This window comes from Augochlora pura, chromosome 9, assembly GCF_028453695.1.
Source record: "Augochlora pura isolate Apur16 chromosome 9, APUR_v2.2.1, whole genome shotgun sequence".
NCBI lineage: Eukaryota > Metazoa > Arthropoda > Insecta > Hymenoptera > Halictidae > Augochlora > Augochlora pura.
In genome coordinates, this window is record NC_135780.1 from 10,454,266 (window position 1) to 10,471,444 (window position 17,179).

The following is a 17,179-nucleotide window of genomic DNA, read 5'->3' on the forward strand; positions in this document are numbered from 1 at the left end:
TTCGACTTTAATTATGAACTTTGTTTCGACTTTAATTATGAACTTTATTTCGACTTTGATAATGAACTTTATTTCGATTTAGAAGAAATTAACCCTTTGCACTCGAGTGGTGATTTTGAGGCACCAAAAAATTGTTCTATCACGTTGCAAAATAATCTTTATACTAATAAAATTTACATTTTTGAAATTGTTAAGGTTATATTCTGTCGATACGTCATTTCATTCGTCATTGAAATTTATCATTCTCGTCATTTATTAATACAAAATACAAGAAGCAGACAAGATTTCTTTAACCTATACTACCTTAACCTATATACTAAACATACTTAACCCTACTTAAACATACAAAATATTAGAAAAACGATATGCCACCGTACTCAGGAAAGTCTACAGAATAATCCTACCCCAAACCATCCCCACACATTTCAGAACTTACCCAGAAATAATTCACGAAAGTCCACTCGTCGAACCAGCTGCTGAAGATGTGAAATCTAGATGTCTCTCCGGGTCGGTTCCGACCCGTACGAGGGTGTCGTAGGTACACCGGCTTATCTTTCGTCCTCTCCAGCGAAGGGACGTTGCGGCTAGAAAGGGTCGACGTCCCGCGGCGACGGCATAAGGACGATGATAAAGATGAAGTTGATACTCGCGGCTAGAACGGCTATCACGACGGCGCGGCAGAGACGCCAGGACTTTCTGGTGTTACGTGTACGCCACGGCGAAAGAGAGAGAGATGCTATCTGGCGTTACCCGGCCGGGAGAAGTTACGGAGACTCTACGAGAAATTTTGGTAAAGTCGTGTGAAAACGCCGCGGCACCGATTTCCAGAAGGCCGCGCGCGCGCGCCGACTTGGGGGGGACGCGGTAAATCTTTCGCCGCGTATGATCCGAGAGATCCGAGGCTCCCGGAAACCCGTGGATTCCATTATTTATGGGGCAGATAACGAGACGCAGACGTATTCGGGAAAAGTCTTCGTTCACGGGCGATACGGATTCACGATTGCGGCGACGATAGTTTTATCGGGAATACCGAATGCGGTCTTCTGCCTCCTCTCCCGTCTCCTCGCCGCCCCTCGAACGCGTTCGTACAGTTTCTAGGTACTCGGAATTCTCGGCCGTGGAAGATCCTAGTCGCGGGTCTATTTTAATTAGAGAGAAATTAGTGGACGGAAGCTAATGAGTGCAGCTGCGATGATTTTTTGGACATTCTTCGTTCTTTATACGACGTCTATTAGGCTTGGAATGACGATTAACGCGCATGACGTTCGCTTAATATTTTCGTCGTTCTGTGTTTGGGCAATTTATAGTTTATTGGAATTTCTGGCGCTCGGAGGAACTCGGGTTAACAATCTCGTTGAGCATGATTTAGCAGCCGATTTGCTCTTTAATCAAGTTTCGAAACTTGTTCAGATACTCACGGGAGTATTTTAACGTTGATCTTAGGATAAATTAATTTATTGTACATTTTCTGGAAGAATATAGGTCATAGAAATTATAGGAGTATTTTATTTTATTATTTTTATCTTTGTGACCTTACGTTTTAATTCTTAAAATTAAAGAAGTCATAGCTTTATAATATGAAATTTACTATTATTATAAATATAAGGGCAGCTACCTAGAAATTATAGTACTATAATGTACAATAATCAAATATAATTATATAAGTTATTTCTCATACTGATAAAGCCACGAAGTTATTGATTTTACATCCCCCAGGCCAATTAAAAAAATGTAATAATATGAATGATGCAGAGATAATGTAAATTATGTATTTTCCATTTAAATCACTGTATATACTATATTCTCTAATCTAAATGATATTTCGGCCATTTATTTAATAAATATTTTTTGAAGAATTCTTAAAGTAGTATTCTAAGGATATTCTGCCCATATAATTACTAACTATATTTGAAGAATTTCTACACGAGTATTCCAAGGATATTTCGCCCATATAATTGATAAATAATAAATATCAAAATTCTCCCCTATCAACTAGCTATATTTGCAACATCACTTTCTCAACACTTTCTCTCACGACGAGCATACTCGTCGCAAAACCATCCATCCTTCCCTCTTCAAAAATCCCACGAATCCACAACCCAAAATAAAATACCCAATCGCAATAAAACGATCCCACGATCGCCAACCCTTCCTCTCTTTATTCGCGTAGAAAATTCGCCACAGCGTTCTCCAATACCCACGGAGAAATCTCTGCCGCTTCGTTATCGAACGATTAACCGTAACGCGAGGATCCAGTGACTCTGTAAAGATTATTCCGTGATCCAGTGACAACGGCGCGTCTGTGAAATCCTCGTCGTCGTCGTCCGCGAGACGAAAAAATGTCCGACGGTCGGGCATTTTCGAGCCGGGAAGGATGCAGCGAGCGGAGACAGGAATTACCGTGGAGCCAGAAAATCATCCGGCCGATCGTGATAAGAAAAAAATCATCGAGCCGGTTCGTGGTGGACGGCAAAGACAGAGGGGCGGGAGTGACGAGGTAAGGAAGGTAGGTAGGGAGGGCAGGGAGGGGGTGGGAGGGGAGGAGAAAATTCGAAGCTGACGCAGCCTGCCACGGCAATACGGAGATGGGACATTACCATAAAGCCGAGAATTTTACGAGAATTATGTCCGACGTCCGAATCGCGGGTAGCGCCGCGGGATGCCCCGTGGCGTTCTCTGTCGTTATCAAAATTCCGTCACAATGGCCACACATCAACTCCCGGGACGCTGCCCCCCCTTTTCCCTCTCCCTCTCCTCCGTCGCCGTGCGTTACGCTTCTAGTGTTCCTCCGCTCTACAGGGTGTGCCGCCGTCGTTCAACGACTCTCTTGCATTCACGGAATTAATGCCGAGTCCGAGGTAAGTGAATGACGGAGTCGATGGACAGTGAATGATAAATCATTGTACGGTCGATGGTAAGTTAAACGAGTCAATAATAAGAGATGATTGATAACAATTGATTACTGTTTTGGAATGCGACGTATTCGCATGATGCGTTTCTGTTAAATGTTTACTGTGATTTATGTTTCTGTTAATATTTACTGTTGTATAAGTTTATATTACAAATTTATTAGGATCGAAATTTTTATTAGGAATCTGTTATAATTTAGATATTTGTTAGGAATTAGTTACGATTTAAAGCTCTATTAGAAATCCACTGCAATTGAAATTTCTATTAGGAATTTATTGTAATTTATATTACTGTTAAATACTATTATAATTTAAGTTTATAATAAACATCTGTTGCAGTTAAAATTTCTATTAGCATTGTATTGTAATTTAGATTTTTAGTAAATCTTATTATAATCTAAGTTTATGTTAAAAATCTGATGCAATTGAAATTTCTATTGGAAATCCACTGCAATTGCAATTTCTAATAAAATTTGTATTGTAATTTATATTTCTTTTAAACCCAATTATAGTTTAAGTTTCTATTAAAAATCTGTTGCAATTGAAATTTCTATTAGAAATGTATTGTAATTTATATTTTTATTAGAAATATATGGTAATTCATATTTTTATTAGAAATTTATGGTAATTTATATTTTTATTAGAAATTTATGGTAATTTATATTTTTATTAGAAATGTGTTGTAATTTCTATTTCTATTAGAAATGTATTGTAATTTCTATTTCTATTAAATCCTATAATATCTAAGTTTATATAAAAAATCTCTTGACATTCGAACTTCTATTAGAAATCCACTGCAACTGCAATTATTATTAGAACTGTATTGTAATTTATATCTCTATTAAACCCAATTATAGTCCAAGTTTATACTAAAAATCTGTTGCAATTGAAATTTCTATTAAAATTCCATTAATCTTTAAATATATTAAACTAATATTCTTTAAATATATTAAACTATTATTCCTTAAATACATAAAACCATTATTCCTTAAATATATTAAACCATTATTCCTTAAATCCATAAAACCATTATTCATTAAATACATCAAATAGAAACCCACATCCTATCCCAAGTTTCTACTAAAAATCTATTAAAATTAATATCTCTGTTACAAATCAATGAAGAAATTCATCAGAAATTCTCTGATATAATATGTTCACAAAGCAACGCTTCATCTTTCTGCCTCGCGCGCTTCGATATCACACAGGGTCTGAATTCTCGGCATCCATGAATTCTCCTTGGCGCGAGTGTCCGATCGATATTAAACCAATGAAAACGGCGCAGTAAAATGTTGAGAAGCAGAGCATGAAATTGTAGTTAGCGAGCCGGGCGTTTATATAAACTCGTGCGCGGAGTTATTAACAGTATATTAGGGATCTGTGGTGTGTGCGTGGCGCCGAGTATCAATAACAATATATCTACATATATACATATATACATATATATATATATTGTATATACATATGTATATTCAGGTACCGCGGGGTCAGGTTGAAGAAAATGATTGGATCATCGGACACCCGAGAGGTTCGTTTCAACGAATGAGAAATGATGGAATCCGTCTTGATGCATGGTTACACGCGACTGTGAACCTCGCAGTTTATACCTGAACCGTTCGCGGAGCGCGCACAATGCGCGCGGCCGCGCGTTATTTAATGTAACACGAGAATGATGATCGTAACAAAGATTTCATTACCAATTCAATGTTTGCCCGAAGTGCCGAACGGTTCGCCGATAAAAACTGTTTATCGATCTATATAATTCGAGAACCCGGCTCCTCCTTTTTCGTACGCCACGGCACTAAACCTTTCTCTTTACAGCGCGATCCCGGGGCCGGCTCCGAGATCCTAGCGAATTATCATCGAGGCGTCGCGCGGATCAAAGTCCGCGCTTAGCTCGAATAGATTTCGATACTTTATCGTTCGGCGGCCGCGGTAACCCGAGGAGTCCGAGTTTCGCCGGGCGGTCGGTTTCGCTCGGAAGTCGCGATCTTGTTAAAATTATGCTCGCGGACGCGCCGCGATATGGGGAAAGTAAAATGTCCAGGACAACGTTCGCTCTCCTGAACTTTTTTTTAGAAAGAATCCTCGATTCGCCGGGTTGCCAATGAATCGTTGGTAAAGATATCAAGTTGAATTGGTAAAAATCGGTAAAAATCGGTAAAAATCGGTAAAAATATAATAGAAAAAATTTAATCGGTAAATATTTAATCCTTAAATATTTAATCCTTAAATATTTAGCTCGAGAGAACTGGTCCGGATAATCGAGGTTCCAGCATATTTCTCGTTCGCCTTTTATACAGTTACTGTTCATTAAAAATTGCATATTTTTGAATTAAATAAGCGCAAGTGAGTTTAGCTCGAAGCATTGAAAACTCGAGGAGCTAACAGAGGATGCTACGGATTATTAAATAAGTATATTAACTTATTTTCAAGCTCCGTATAATCGTCGCCAATAAACAAATTTCAACTGACATTCTATGCCCTAATTTGCTGTTTACAGAAAATGGAAATGTTCTAACGTGCATCGTGATTAGAGCAAGATAAAATTAATGTTAATCCTCTACGGTGAAAAGGCGATTCCGCAGAGACGTTTCGTTTCCGAGCGGAAATTAGCGAGCGACGTGAACGAGCATCCGCGCCGATTAGAATACGGAGGCAGGGCGGTTCGAATCACGTCACCCGTTGCATGAAAGAAAGCCTCCGCGCTGGAGGCGAGCCGTTCAGGTAGCAAAACCGGCGTGGCCGCTGCCGCTGCCGCTGCGTTTTGTCGTCCTTCGCGAGCCGTCCTCGTCCTGCACCTCGTCACACGCCGTCTTTCCTCCGCCTCCCCCTCCCCCCCTCCCGCCCCCCCTGCAACCGCCAGTTCCGCCGTTCTCCTCGCCCCGTTGTCTTCTACAAAGTGAACCCGTCAGCGAATCCGTACGTCGAATAACCATAAAGTCGTCGCTTTATGCTGGAATCGTATTCCAAGCCGTCCCCGCGGACGCCCGTTCGGGATTAAAGCCGTCGGTCCTTTAATCGTGCCGAAGGATATGACGCTCCGGAACCATTCCGCCCGGCCACGAGATAATATACGAGGACCCGCGGCCGGGGATCCACGGGGAAATAAAACCCCGGATTTATCGGCGATCGCCGGATCGTCGAACAACCGACGCCGATGTGATAAGCGGGAATCGACCACCGGATATCCACGATGATACCCGGAATGAGAAAGACGGACGCTCCCGCACGGAACCCGCGGACCCGTAATGCGCTCGAAATACAGAAATGATTTCGCAGATCGAGTAAGTCTTCTTTGTGTCGTTGATAATGATATATTGTAGTAAGGTAATATGTAAGGTAATATGTAAGGTAATATATAAGGTAATATATTATAGTACAATATATAATAAGGTAATATACAGGATAACATATTATAATAAATATTATATACAAAATAATATTAAAATATCAAAATAATAATAATTAACCCTTTGCACTCGAAGCCATTTTAGCTATAAATCTGAAGCAATTTGTTCTGGTGTACAGTATTTCTATTTTAAGCGACAAAATGCATTTTATATATATATATATCAAATTAAATTTTGTATTTTTCTAAAATTGAGCTTTGTTGCTAATAAAAATTATTTCAGAAGGTGACAGAATAATTTTAGTGGTGCCTCAGAGTCACCAATCGAGTGCAAAGGGTTAATATCAAAATATATTATTAAAAATCGGTGATAGACTGTTTATTCGTCATGTGTTTTATTATTAATATTATTTAACATGTTTTAATACCATTATTATTCCTTAATATTATTTAATTAATATATGACCTAAAAGCTTTTTATTTGTACATTGAATGCATTATGGATCCCAATAGCGTAAACATTTCATTGAAATTTAAGAATACATATCTCAACTTATTTCTATATTTTAAGGAAGAGAAAATGTCTTTTTTTTGTTCTCTGTCTTTTTTCTTTGTTAGTACACGATTGCCACATGAAATCTGACCATTTGTCATTACTTGCAAATGTTTAACATTATTATTACCCTGCAATGGCTTGTAGGGTACCGGTAAAAAATCAATGCTGCCGTCCGGCGCGCATGGAACAGCTATAATGCGGTTTATAGGATTACGTAGGCCGCAGTTTAGATTTATCGTTGCGCGCATAAAAGCGCGATCTGGATCTGAGCGTGACTGTCAGAGGCGTTCTTCGATTTGCTGTCGGTTCGAACAAATTGTTTGTTTCACTCGACTGAATATTTAATGTTGCTCGAGGTTTGAAAGAAGTTGATTTAATAATCGTGCACTGCAAGTAATTTATAAGTACAGTATATGATTTATAAGTACGGTATATAATTTATAAGTACAGTATATAATTTATAAGTACAGTATATAATTTATAAGTACAGTATATAATTTATAAGTACATTATATAATTTATAAGTACAGTATATAATTTATACAGTGTTTGTAAATTACTTATACGTTGTTTAGAGATTGCAGAACGGATCCTTGTTGTAAAAGGAAAAATAAAAAGCATGAACGACGTCCAAAAAGCCATCTTCAGGTATTTTGCGCAAAAATCGATTCCTACCAAGATTGAAAATTTGCAAAATAAAAAAGGTATTAGATAACGAGGGTGGTCGCATCATTGATTAAAAATAAAAAAACTTGTTACTTATCTGTTTATATTTAATGTAAAAGAACGACATTATTATTCGGCTCTACTAATAAAATTAAGAAATCGATTTTCTCGCCACCAAAATCTAATTCATTAATAAATCCCGTCGCTGATGACCCCGATGTCGATGCGACGTTAAAACCTTATTAACCCTTTGGCTACGGCAGACTTTGGCACGGCCGTAGTTTTTCACAAGACATGGGTTTCTGAGGAAGTATAACAAAATATTTAAAATATTGAATTCTGTTACATTAAACCAATATTATTCGAAGTGAAGAATAATATTAAGCATTTTCACAATATATAACATAAATATTACACAATATGTAATTAATCAAATTTAATAATAAACGGGGTGGAAATTTGATCTGGACGCCTATTGGCGCCTACAGTAGTCAAAGGGTTAAAGAAAAAGAAAGAAAGATATCGATTTTGTATATACTCGTCAATCTACTCAAAATCTCCGTGCGATCTGATCGCCTAAAGTTTCCTGTAAACGAAAACAAAAATTATCGGAAATAATTGCGGCACGCGTATACAGGCCGTAGCTCGACGCGTTACAAGTCGCAGCAGAAACACGACATAATTTCCTAGCAGCGAAGAAGTCGTCGGCGAACGCGAGAAGGGAGAGAAAGAAGACAGGCCGTCACGTCAAGCGTTAACGACGATCAGCTAAGAAAACTATCGAAAGCCGGCTCCGGCAACACACAGATCCAATTACTAAAATCCGTCGCGGCCGTGGACACGCCGCTTCATAGCGGCCACTCGGCGCGTAAATTATTCCGTCCGCGTCTCTATTGCCTTATCGTCCGTCAGGCCGCGCAGGCGGCCGCCATTTTATTTACCTGTGCACGCTTCCACGGGGCCGCGGTAGTCGCGGGGTACGTAACGCCCGTCGTCGTTAACGACGCGGAGCAGCGTGAAACGCCGCGAGGCAAGGAATCGACGACGGGGAACGGCTTGGATAAACAACTCGACGGTTCTCGGCGTCGGGGTCCTACGCGCGACGGATAGGGACGCGAAACGAGGGTTGTCGTCGTGGTTCGCGACGCGTCGCCGTCGCGTGGCGGAAAGCTTGACGGGTACCAGCGTGGGAGTCGGCGCCTTTCTCTGATGTCCGTTTCACGCGTCTAGCCAAACAATGCCGGGACTCCCTGTATTTTTGGTTGTTCGACGACGGGAGCCCCGACGGATTCTCTTGTTATTCTACCGACCCGGAGAAGTCGTTCCGCGGCTCTTATTACACTCCCCCTTGGCCCGAAGACTCTTTAACGCCCCTCCACCAATCGTTCACGTCCTCGAGAACGAGCAAACAAGGATTTGTACTACGTAGGACACCTTGTCACGCGGAAATAGCTCAGGTAATTATAGCGATATTTGCTCGGCGCTCTTGTGATTCCGAATGGCCGTCGTTAGGGTGGTTTGTCTACTGTGTCGACGAACGGTTCGTGGATTATCTTTGTAACATGTTTATAGGGTGTGTATTAATGTACGGTACCTGAATGTTTCATTGAAAAATATTCGTGTTCGTGAACAATAGAGGTGGGTGAAAAGTAATCGAATTAACCCTTTGCCCTCGAAGCCATTTAATTTTCTTGTCTTATAGTATTTTCAGTTTGTGTTGACGAAGTGTATTTTATATATACCAAATTAATTCTCGTGATTCATACTAACGGTGCCATATTTAACAATCTTTCTAAAATTGAACATCGTTGCTATAAAAATTATTTTAGAGGGTGAAAGAGAGTTAGGTGAAAAGTAATCGAATTAACCATTTTAACTCTAAATCTAAAATAATTTTCCTGTCTTATAGTATTTTTATTTTGAGTGACGAAGTGTATTTTATATATACCAAATTAATTCATACTAACGGTGCCATATTTAACAATCTTTCTAAAATTAAACAGCGTTGCTGTAAAAATTATTTTAAAGGGAGAAAGAACAATATTAGTGGTGCCTGAGAGACGCCATCCTAGTGAAAAGGGTTAATGGCTATACCTTGTTGGTTATAATGAATTATTACAATATATAAATAATTTATATATTATATATACGTCAACTAATTTATAACCATTTAAATTCTAATTTATATCTAACCAATAATAATAACGAATTTGTAATAAATTATAATAAGTAACGGAGTATAATCATTAATCAATTCACCTTCTTTTAACTCAACGCTGGAACATAAAATAGATAAGAAGAGTACAACAGTGTTCGATCAACTATAACGCGACACATATTGTCATTCTGATTGTAAAAGATACTATTAGATATCAACAAAATTTTTACCATTAAAAATTAACGTTTTTCTGTCGATAAAACTAAATGATAGTCCTGTCAGAGAGTAACCATGGCTGCAAGGAAGAACGTCGCAAGCCTACAAGTTTCGTGTAATTGTAAAACTTTAATACGTTTCGCAAATTGCATAATTGTTTTAGAACTGTAAAGTTTGTTTTCATGGTGTTTTCTACGACGAATGTACAAGTCTCGATGCTACAATTTAATGAACGAATTGACTGAATTTTTTCGGAATTATAACCCGTGACAATTTTCTTTGTGGCCGCAGATATAGTTTACTATGACAGTTGTATAGTTTAGTATGAAAGTTGTATAGTTTAGTACGAAAGTTGTATAGTTTACTATGAGAATTGTATAGTTTACTATGAAAGTTGTATAGTTTACTATGAAAGAAATAGTTTACTATGAAAGTTATATAGTTTAGTATGAAAGTTGTATAGTTTACTATGAAAGTTATATAGATTACTATGAAAGTAATAATTTACTATGAAAGTAATAGTTTACTATGAAAGTAATAGTTTACTATGAAAGTAATAGTTTACTATGAAAGTAATAGTTTACTAAGAAAGTTATATAGTTTACTATGAAAGTTGTATAATTTACTATGAAAGTTATATAGTTTACTATGAAAGTTATATAGTTTACAATGAAAGTAATAGTTTACTATGGAAATAGCCTACGAACTAGCCGCGACGTCGAAAACGCGGCGGATCCGGGACCAGGCGGGGTACGAAGCTCTCTCTTTATTTTGACATAACCTGACATAACCTGAAAATTTTCTTTGTGGCCGCAGATATAGTTTACTAAGAAAGTTATATAGTTTACTATGAAAGTTATATAGTTTACAATGAAAGTAATACTTTACTATGAAAGTAATAGTTTACTATGAAAATAACAGTTTACTATGAAAGTTATATAGTTTACAATGAAAGTAATAGTTTACTATGGAAGTAGCCTAAGCCGCGCGGTCGAAAACGCGGCGGATCCGGGACCAGGCGGGGTACGAAGCTCTCTCGTTACCGTTCGGTGTTTCGCATCCGGCGGCGCGATTTATTTAAGCTTCCGTCTTTATCGTCGGCCAGGATCACGGTGAAAGAGGATATAGACCATAACCACTTTGCGTTGGCCGGCTCTTGCTCGCGGATCCCGTATCCTATTATATGGTAGGCGAAAAGCCGCGACGGGCGTCCGCGAAAGGGGCAGGCCGCGGCCGTGGGGAGAAAAAACCGCGCGGAGGAAGAAGAGGAAGAAGAAGAAGAAGAAGAAGAAGAAGAAGAAGAAGAAGAATGAGAATCGAGGGGGGAATAAACGCGAAGACTCATTAAGGGGCTCGATGATAAAGTGAGTTATGGCGGCCGCGGCCAGAATGGAGCCATTCCGAAGTGTGACCGTAACACGGTGTTTCCTAGCTTGTTGCGGCCGGTGCTTCCGCCCGTTTCACGTTTTAAGCGCCTCCTCTTTTGCCTTTAAGGCGCCCTACCCGATCGGTGCCGGAACCGTGGGCCTCATGTGAATCGGCGGCTCCTTTTGTTCCCCCCCTGCTATCTGATTATCAAACGGCGATGCTTCCGATCTTGATAACGCGTTCCGCGAATCCGATAAAAAGCCCGCGAACCTGTGATCTCGTCGGGGCGATCGTTAACGATCTCCGGGAACAGGAGCTGCAGTTTGGCGGACCGAGACCGGAACCGGTTGCGAACCGCGAGATTTCTTCGGAAGTATCGCGGCCGCTAATTCGACCGATTTCCGCCGACGGTAGGGGAGACCGCAGAGTAGCGATTCTCTCGCGATAAACGCAGATTTTTAGAACGTTTATTTATTTAATTCGAATTTTTCTTTGAGCTAATCTTGTAATAGTAATCTTGCAATTCTAATAAATCGCGTATATTTATTAAATCGACCAATAAGTCGTCGCAATTTTGCTCGTAGTTTGCAATATAGAGAAACAAAGTGACGTCAATTCGTCAATCGAATAAATTGTTTCATCGACGCAACAATAATTACATCTGTTCATGTAGATCAATACTGTGATTTAATAAATAAATATAGTAATAAAGTACCGGCTCCTACGATCGCTAATTTCCTAGAAATAAGCATGTCGATAAATATGTTATTCATGTGAAATTTGACCAGAGTTTACGATTTATATAAATATCAAAATTCTTGCTAACAATAATGTATAATATCTTATACATGATTTAATAACTACCAGTAGAAATAATCATATCGATAAATATGTTATTCATTTGAAATTTGACCAGAGTTCACGATTTATATAAATATCAAAATTCTTGCTAACAATAATGTATAATATCATGATTTAATAACTAGCTTAAGGATCAATGATTTTTCTCATCCAATTCTCAATCATTTTCTGCATAAAATAATTTACTCATCCACAATTCTTTCATCCAGTCTATAAATTCGTAATTGCGAAACAATAAATTTTTTTCGAAAGAAAAATATCGAAAAACCGAATATCGAAAGCGTGAAATTTTCTCGAAAAGACTAAAATATCAAAATTATCCCGCGAACGAGGGGAAGCCAAAGGGGGGGAAGCGGCCCTCGAATTGGCATTCAGCACGCCGCGAAAATGACGACAGGTCGTTTCCGCAGTCGTAAATATGGCGGAAAGCATGCCGGAAGGAAAAAACCGCGGGGGAGTCCGCGCGCGTATTTATGGGCGAGGGAACGATCGCGGTGCTTTCAGAACAGGTGATTTTTCGCGCGCGCGATCCGCCTCGATGTTCGACGCGGGAAAAAGGAGAGGGAGGAGGTGGAGGGTGTGTGTGTGGGATTCCGCTTCCTTAAACCGGGGGACGTGGAAACGCGAGGCTGATAAATGGCGCGTCAGAGGCGGCGCTGAGGGAAAGAAACATTGTTGCGCCGACCCCGGTAAAAAAAAAGCGTGGTCGTTTAAGGAATTTTTATAATTTCATTTGCCGCTCTGCTAGCAACTTGCTGCCCGCGAGGGGCTGCTCCGCTGCACCGCCAATAAAACACGTTGGTTACGACTCTCTTCTCTCTCCCTCTCTCTCTTTCTCTGTTTTTTTTTCCGCCTCCTCCGCCGTTGTAATTAAGCTGGATTCGCTTGGACAAGATGTCTGGCGAGCGGGAATTATCGCGGACAGGGTGTTTTCGTCTGCTTCCGCGCCATTTCCACGCGTTTCCATCATCCGTTTCACGCTCGACCGCCGATTTTTATTTCGTGGCTCTCGCATCTCGTCTCGTGGCTCGTATCGCGGTCGAATGACGACTTGGAAACGTCATCGACGAACCCGTGCGGTCCTTTATGGGCCTAAATTCTCTGGAACACAAAATGCCAGCTTACGATATGGGGTCAAAGTGTCAGCTGTCAACTTAGAACTAATTGTTTTATTTATATTTTCAGCTGAAATTTACGGAAATATTCGCTTGCTTTTTATATTGTTTAGTTCTGTAGTTATAGGACTGAGTATTTTATATTTAGATATTTATATTATATTAGATATTTATATTTAGATATCGTGAAAATTGTGTTAGATATGAATAAATAGTACGAGTACTGTAAATATCTCGATTACTGATGTTTCAAAAAGCTATTTGTACTATTATAGTTGCAGTGACCCAAATACTTAAATATAAGTCCCATATATCTCTAATTATTTTCTCATGTATTTTTCAGTAAATTTATACGAAATTAATTCTTCGTATTAAAGTATGTAAATGTATAGATTAAAGTATATAAATTCTACTAAATTAAACTATATACATTCTATTAAATTAAAGTATATAAATTGTGCTAAATTAAAGTATATAAATTGTACTAAATTAAAGTATATAAATTGTACTAAATATAGGTTATAAATTGTACTAAATATAGGTTATAAATTGTACTAAATATAGGTTATAAAGACAACCAGTGCTTCCACAAATTTGTAGGATATGTACGTTAATTTTGGAGTGTCGATAATACGAGAAAAATCAAAAAACTTCTATACAGTTACTATTCTATACAATTAAACAGCTACTATACTGCTCTATTTATTCTAAAACTGTACCAGAAATGTAAATTGATAAAATCTAAAGATTCTCACACCGTAAGAATACAATTTCCGTATTACACGTCACCAAACATATATAAAATAAATGAGTAAATAATTTCCAAAGCTCTACGAATTCTTGTTAAATTAGAAAATCATTCTAAATCGTTCAATGAATGCAAAAATTGACTCGCCCCCGCCCAGAACGATTATTTAAATCGAGGAGCAGTAACTGTAGCCCGTAACTTCCGCCGGCGCGAGGGAAGCAGATAATGACGATCCCGGCGTTCCTTATTACGCCGATTCGCAAGGCTTAGAACCCGTACGCTTTTTCAAAGGGATCGCTAAGCGGTGGTTCAGCGATAACAGTTCAAACAATAACGACATACGGTGTTACACATTTGCCGGACGCGATCGCGGAAACAGTAACACAGCCTGGTAACACACGGCGTCGCATCGGAACGAGATATTGTTGTACGGTCCCGTGGTTTGTTAATTAAATCAGCGATTGCTCTCGGAAGCCCGCGCCACAGCAGCGGCATTCAATTACCACGGATTACAGGTGAGCGGCGATTATTTCTAAAAGATTTTCAGTTTCATTACTAATTTATGCCGAAACTTATTTTCCCTTTTAAGGGAAACCCCTCGCGCGGTTTCACAAGCGAGCAGAACCTGAATCAGCGGCGCGCGCGCGCGAGACACGAGCGATTTTCTTCTCGGACCACGAATTAGAAATTATAAGTGAAGAAATATCATCGAGTGATCTGTGCCGGTGGCTCACGGCCGTTCATTAAAGCCAGCTCGGGCAAAGAAGAAAAATCGCGGCTATCTGCCCGCGGGAATCTCCTGTTCGAACGCCGCGAGTTTTTCTATTCGCGAATTTATTCTTCCAGTCTATGATCGCCGGGGTGGGCGGCGAGGAAGGGACGGGGGAGGGAGCCGCGAAACCTGGGTGCCCGGCCGGCGAAACAAAAACCGGCGCGGAGAGGAGAAAGATGGGGAAAAATAAAAATGAAATGGAAAGGCGGCCGTGGCGGCGCTCTTGGTAACCGCGATCGCACGTTCGTTCGGCGAGCTCCTCGCGCGTCGCCTCGACTCGGACTCGAGCAAGCTCTCTCGCGGCTCCGCTATCCCGCTTAACGCGAAACGAGATTCCTCGTATTTCGTTTCGCTCCTTGAACCCAAAGTCTCGCCTGAACACCGAAGTATTCCCGGCCGCTGATTCCCGCGAGATAGAGCCGTAACTGGGCCGGCGCGGCGGGGATGTCGGCCGCCCGGTGCCCACCGACCCGCGGTAAATTGATTTCCATTTAATTATCTGGCCTGGCGAATCGTAATCCGACTCGGAACGCTCCTAAAATGTTGCCGTCGAAACCGAGCCGCGCGCGCGGGCCTGGCTCGAACGCGGCCCCCGCATTTTAATAAAACTTTTAACCGAAAATCACCGGGGCCGAGGAGGCATTATCATCCCTCGCGCCGTTGTTACGGAAATCCCCGGGAATATTTCGATACCCCCCCTCGCCCCCCCCCCCCCATCGTGCACGTTCATTATTTATAATATCAATTCCTGCCCCTGGTAAATTAATCGCCATTATTACGGCCGACGGAATTAGACCCGGGGCCTCCGATCTATATCCGCCTGCTTCGAGGAAATTTCGTAATGCCTCTGTTTTGTTAATTCCGCCCGCAAAATGTTCGCTGCGAAGGATTCTTGTATCGCGATGCTTACACGGCTTATAGTTGAATCGTTGTTCCCGCGTGGTACGATATATGTACCGCGCGGATTGCTCTCCGCGTTGCTAAACTTTGAGTTTAGCGAAAATCTCACGCGGACGGTGAAAAGCGAGAAATTGATTTTTCTGTGATTTTATAGTTGAAAGTTATTCGAGTGAAAGAGAAAGTAATCGAGTTATCGTCGGTCAAAGCATTTCTAGCTAGAGTCTGTCTATGTTATAAGTTGTTTCAGCAGTATATTTGTTAACAAAGTCGCAATTTTAACCCTTTTAGTGCCGGAGGCCGATATATCGGCCCACGCTGCACAGGCGAAAAGTGCTTTATACTTGTACCTTCGTTATTTATTTGATTTCCAATGAATATAGAAAAATTGGCATCACCGTTTCATTCTCAATTTCGTCCTTAATTCACTGCTTTTTGAATTATGCGAATATTGCTTCTCGTTTGGTTTTTACGAGCCTATTTCCAAACCATAGAAAAACCGTGAAATTTGGCACTAAAAGGGTTAAAGCAGCAAGGGAAGGTAACCCTTCGCCATCGAGTAGTGCTTGTAAAACTCCACTAAAAATTGTTATACAACGCCCTGAAGCCATTTTTATATTATTTAATTCATTCACATTTAAACAGCTGTTAAAAACGTAATTAACCCCTTGCCGTAATTTAACGAGTCGGTCTCGTGACGGAGATTTACAACAATAAGCTGTTAAGTATGAATGTTCATGCATTCCTCTAAGAAGAATTAAGATTTTATTCTCTTGTCACCAATATTTAAACATTCGATTAGACGTGAGCACGCAACGATTATAAAATTCTATATTCTTCGAAGAAATTAGTGCGACGGACAATATTCCAATCATAATAATTTTAAAGAAAATGGCACGGCAAGGGGTTAATATAGTATGAGTCACAAGACTGAATTATGACTGAAATACGATAATTTATTCCTAAAAGGAGTACCGTAAATCAGAAGGACTATTTTAACCCTTTGCACTCGAAGTCATTTGAACAGTAATTCTACAATAACTTTTCCGACACACAGTATTCCATTTTATGTAACAAAATGTATTTCGTACATATGAAAGTGAATTTTGTAAATCATACAACAACAGTTATACTTTTAACAATACTTTAAATCTAATTTTTCATAAAATATATATATTATATTAGAACTTGCTGTAACAATTTTAGTGGTGCCTCAGAGGCGCCATTCGAGTGCGAAAAGTTAAAATTAACATAACTTCGAGTGTAAAGTGTCAATTTTTCAGTACCAGAAATTTATTTTACAAATATTCTTATTTTACATTATATATCTGAACAGTATGTATTATATTATATAATATCTATCATATTATATTTTATCTATGCTATTTTATTAAAAAGAAATAATTTTAAATGTATAGGTCTGATTTACAAAATCTGTAAAATAAGAAGGAAAAGTGCTATTTTATTAAAAAGAAATATTTTATCTATTATATTAAATTTTGCTATATTTAACTTGTTGCAAGCGTCTCCAGTCCCCTAGACAAACATTTTCGAGCATATT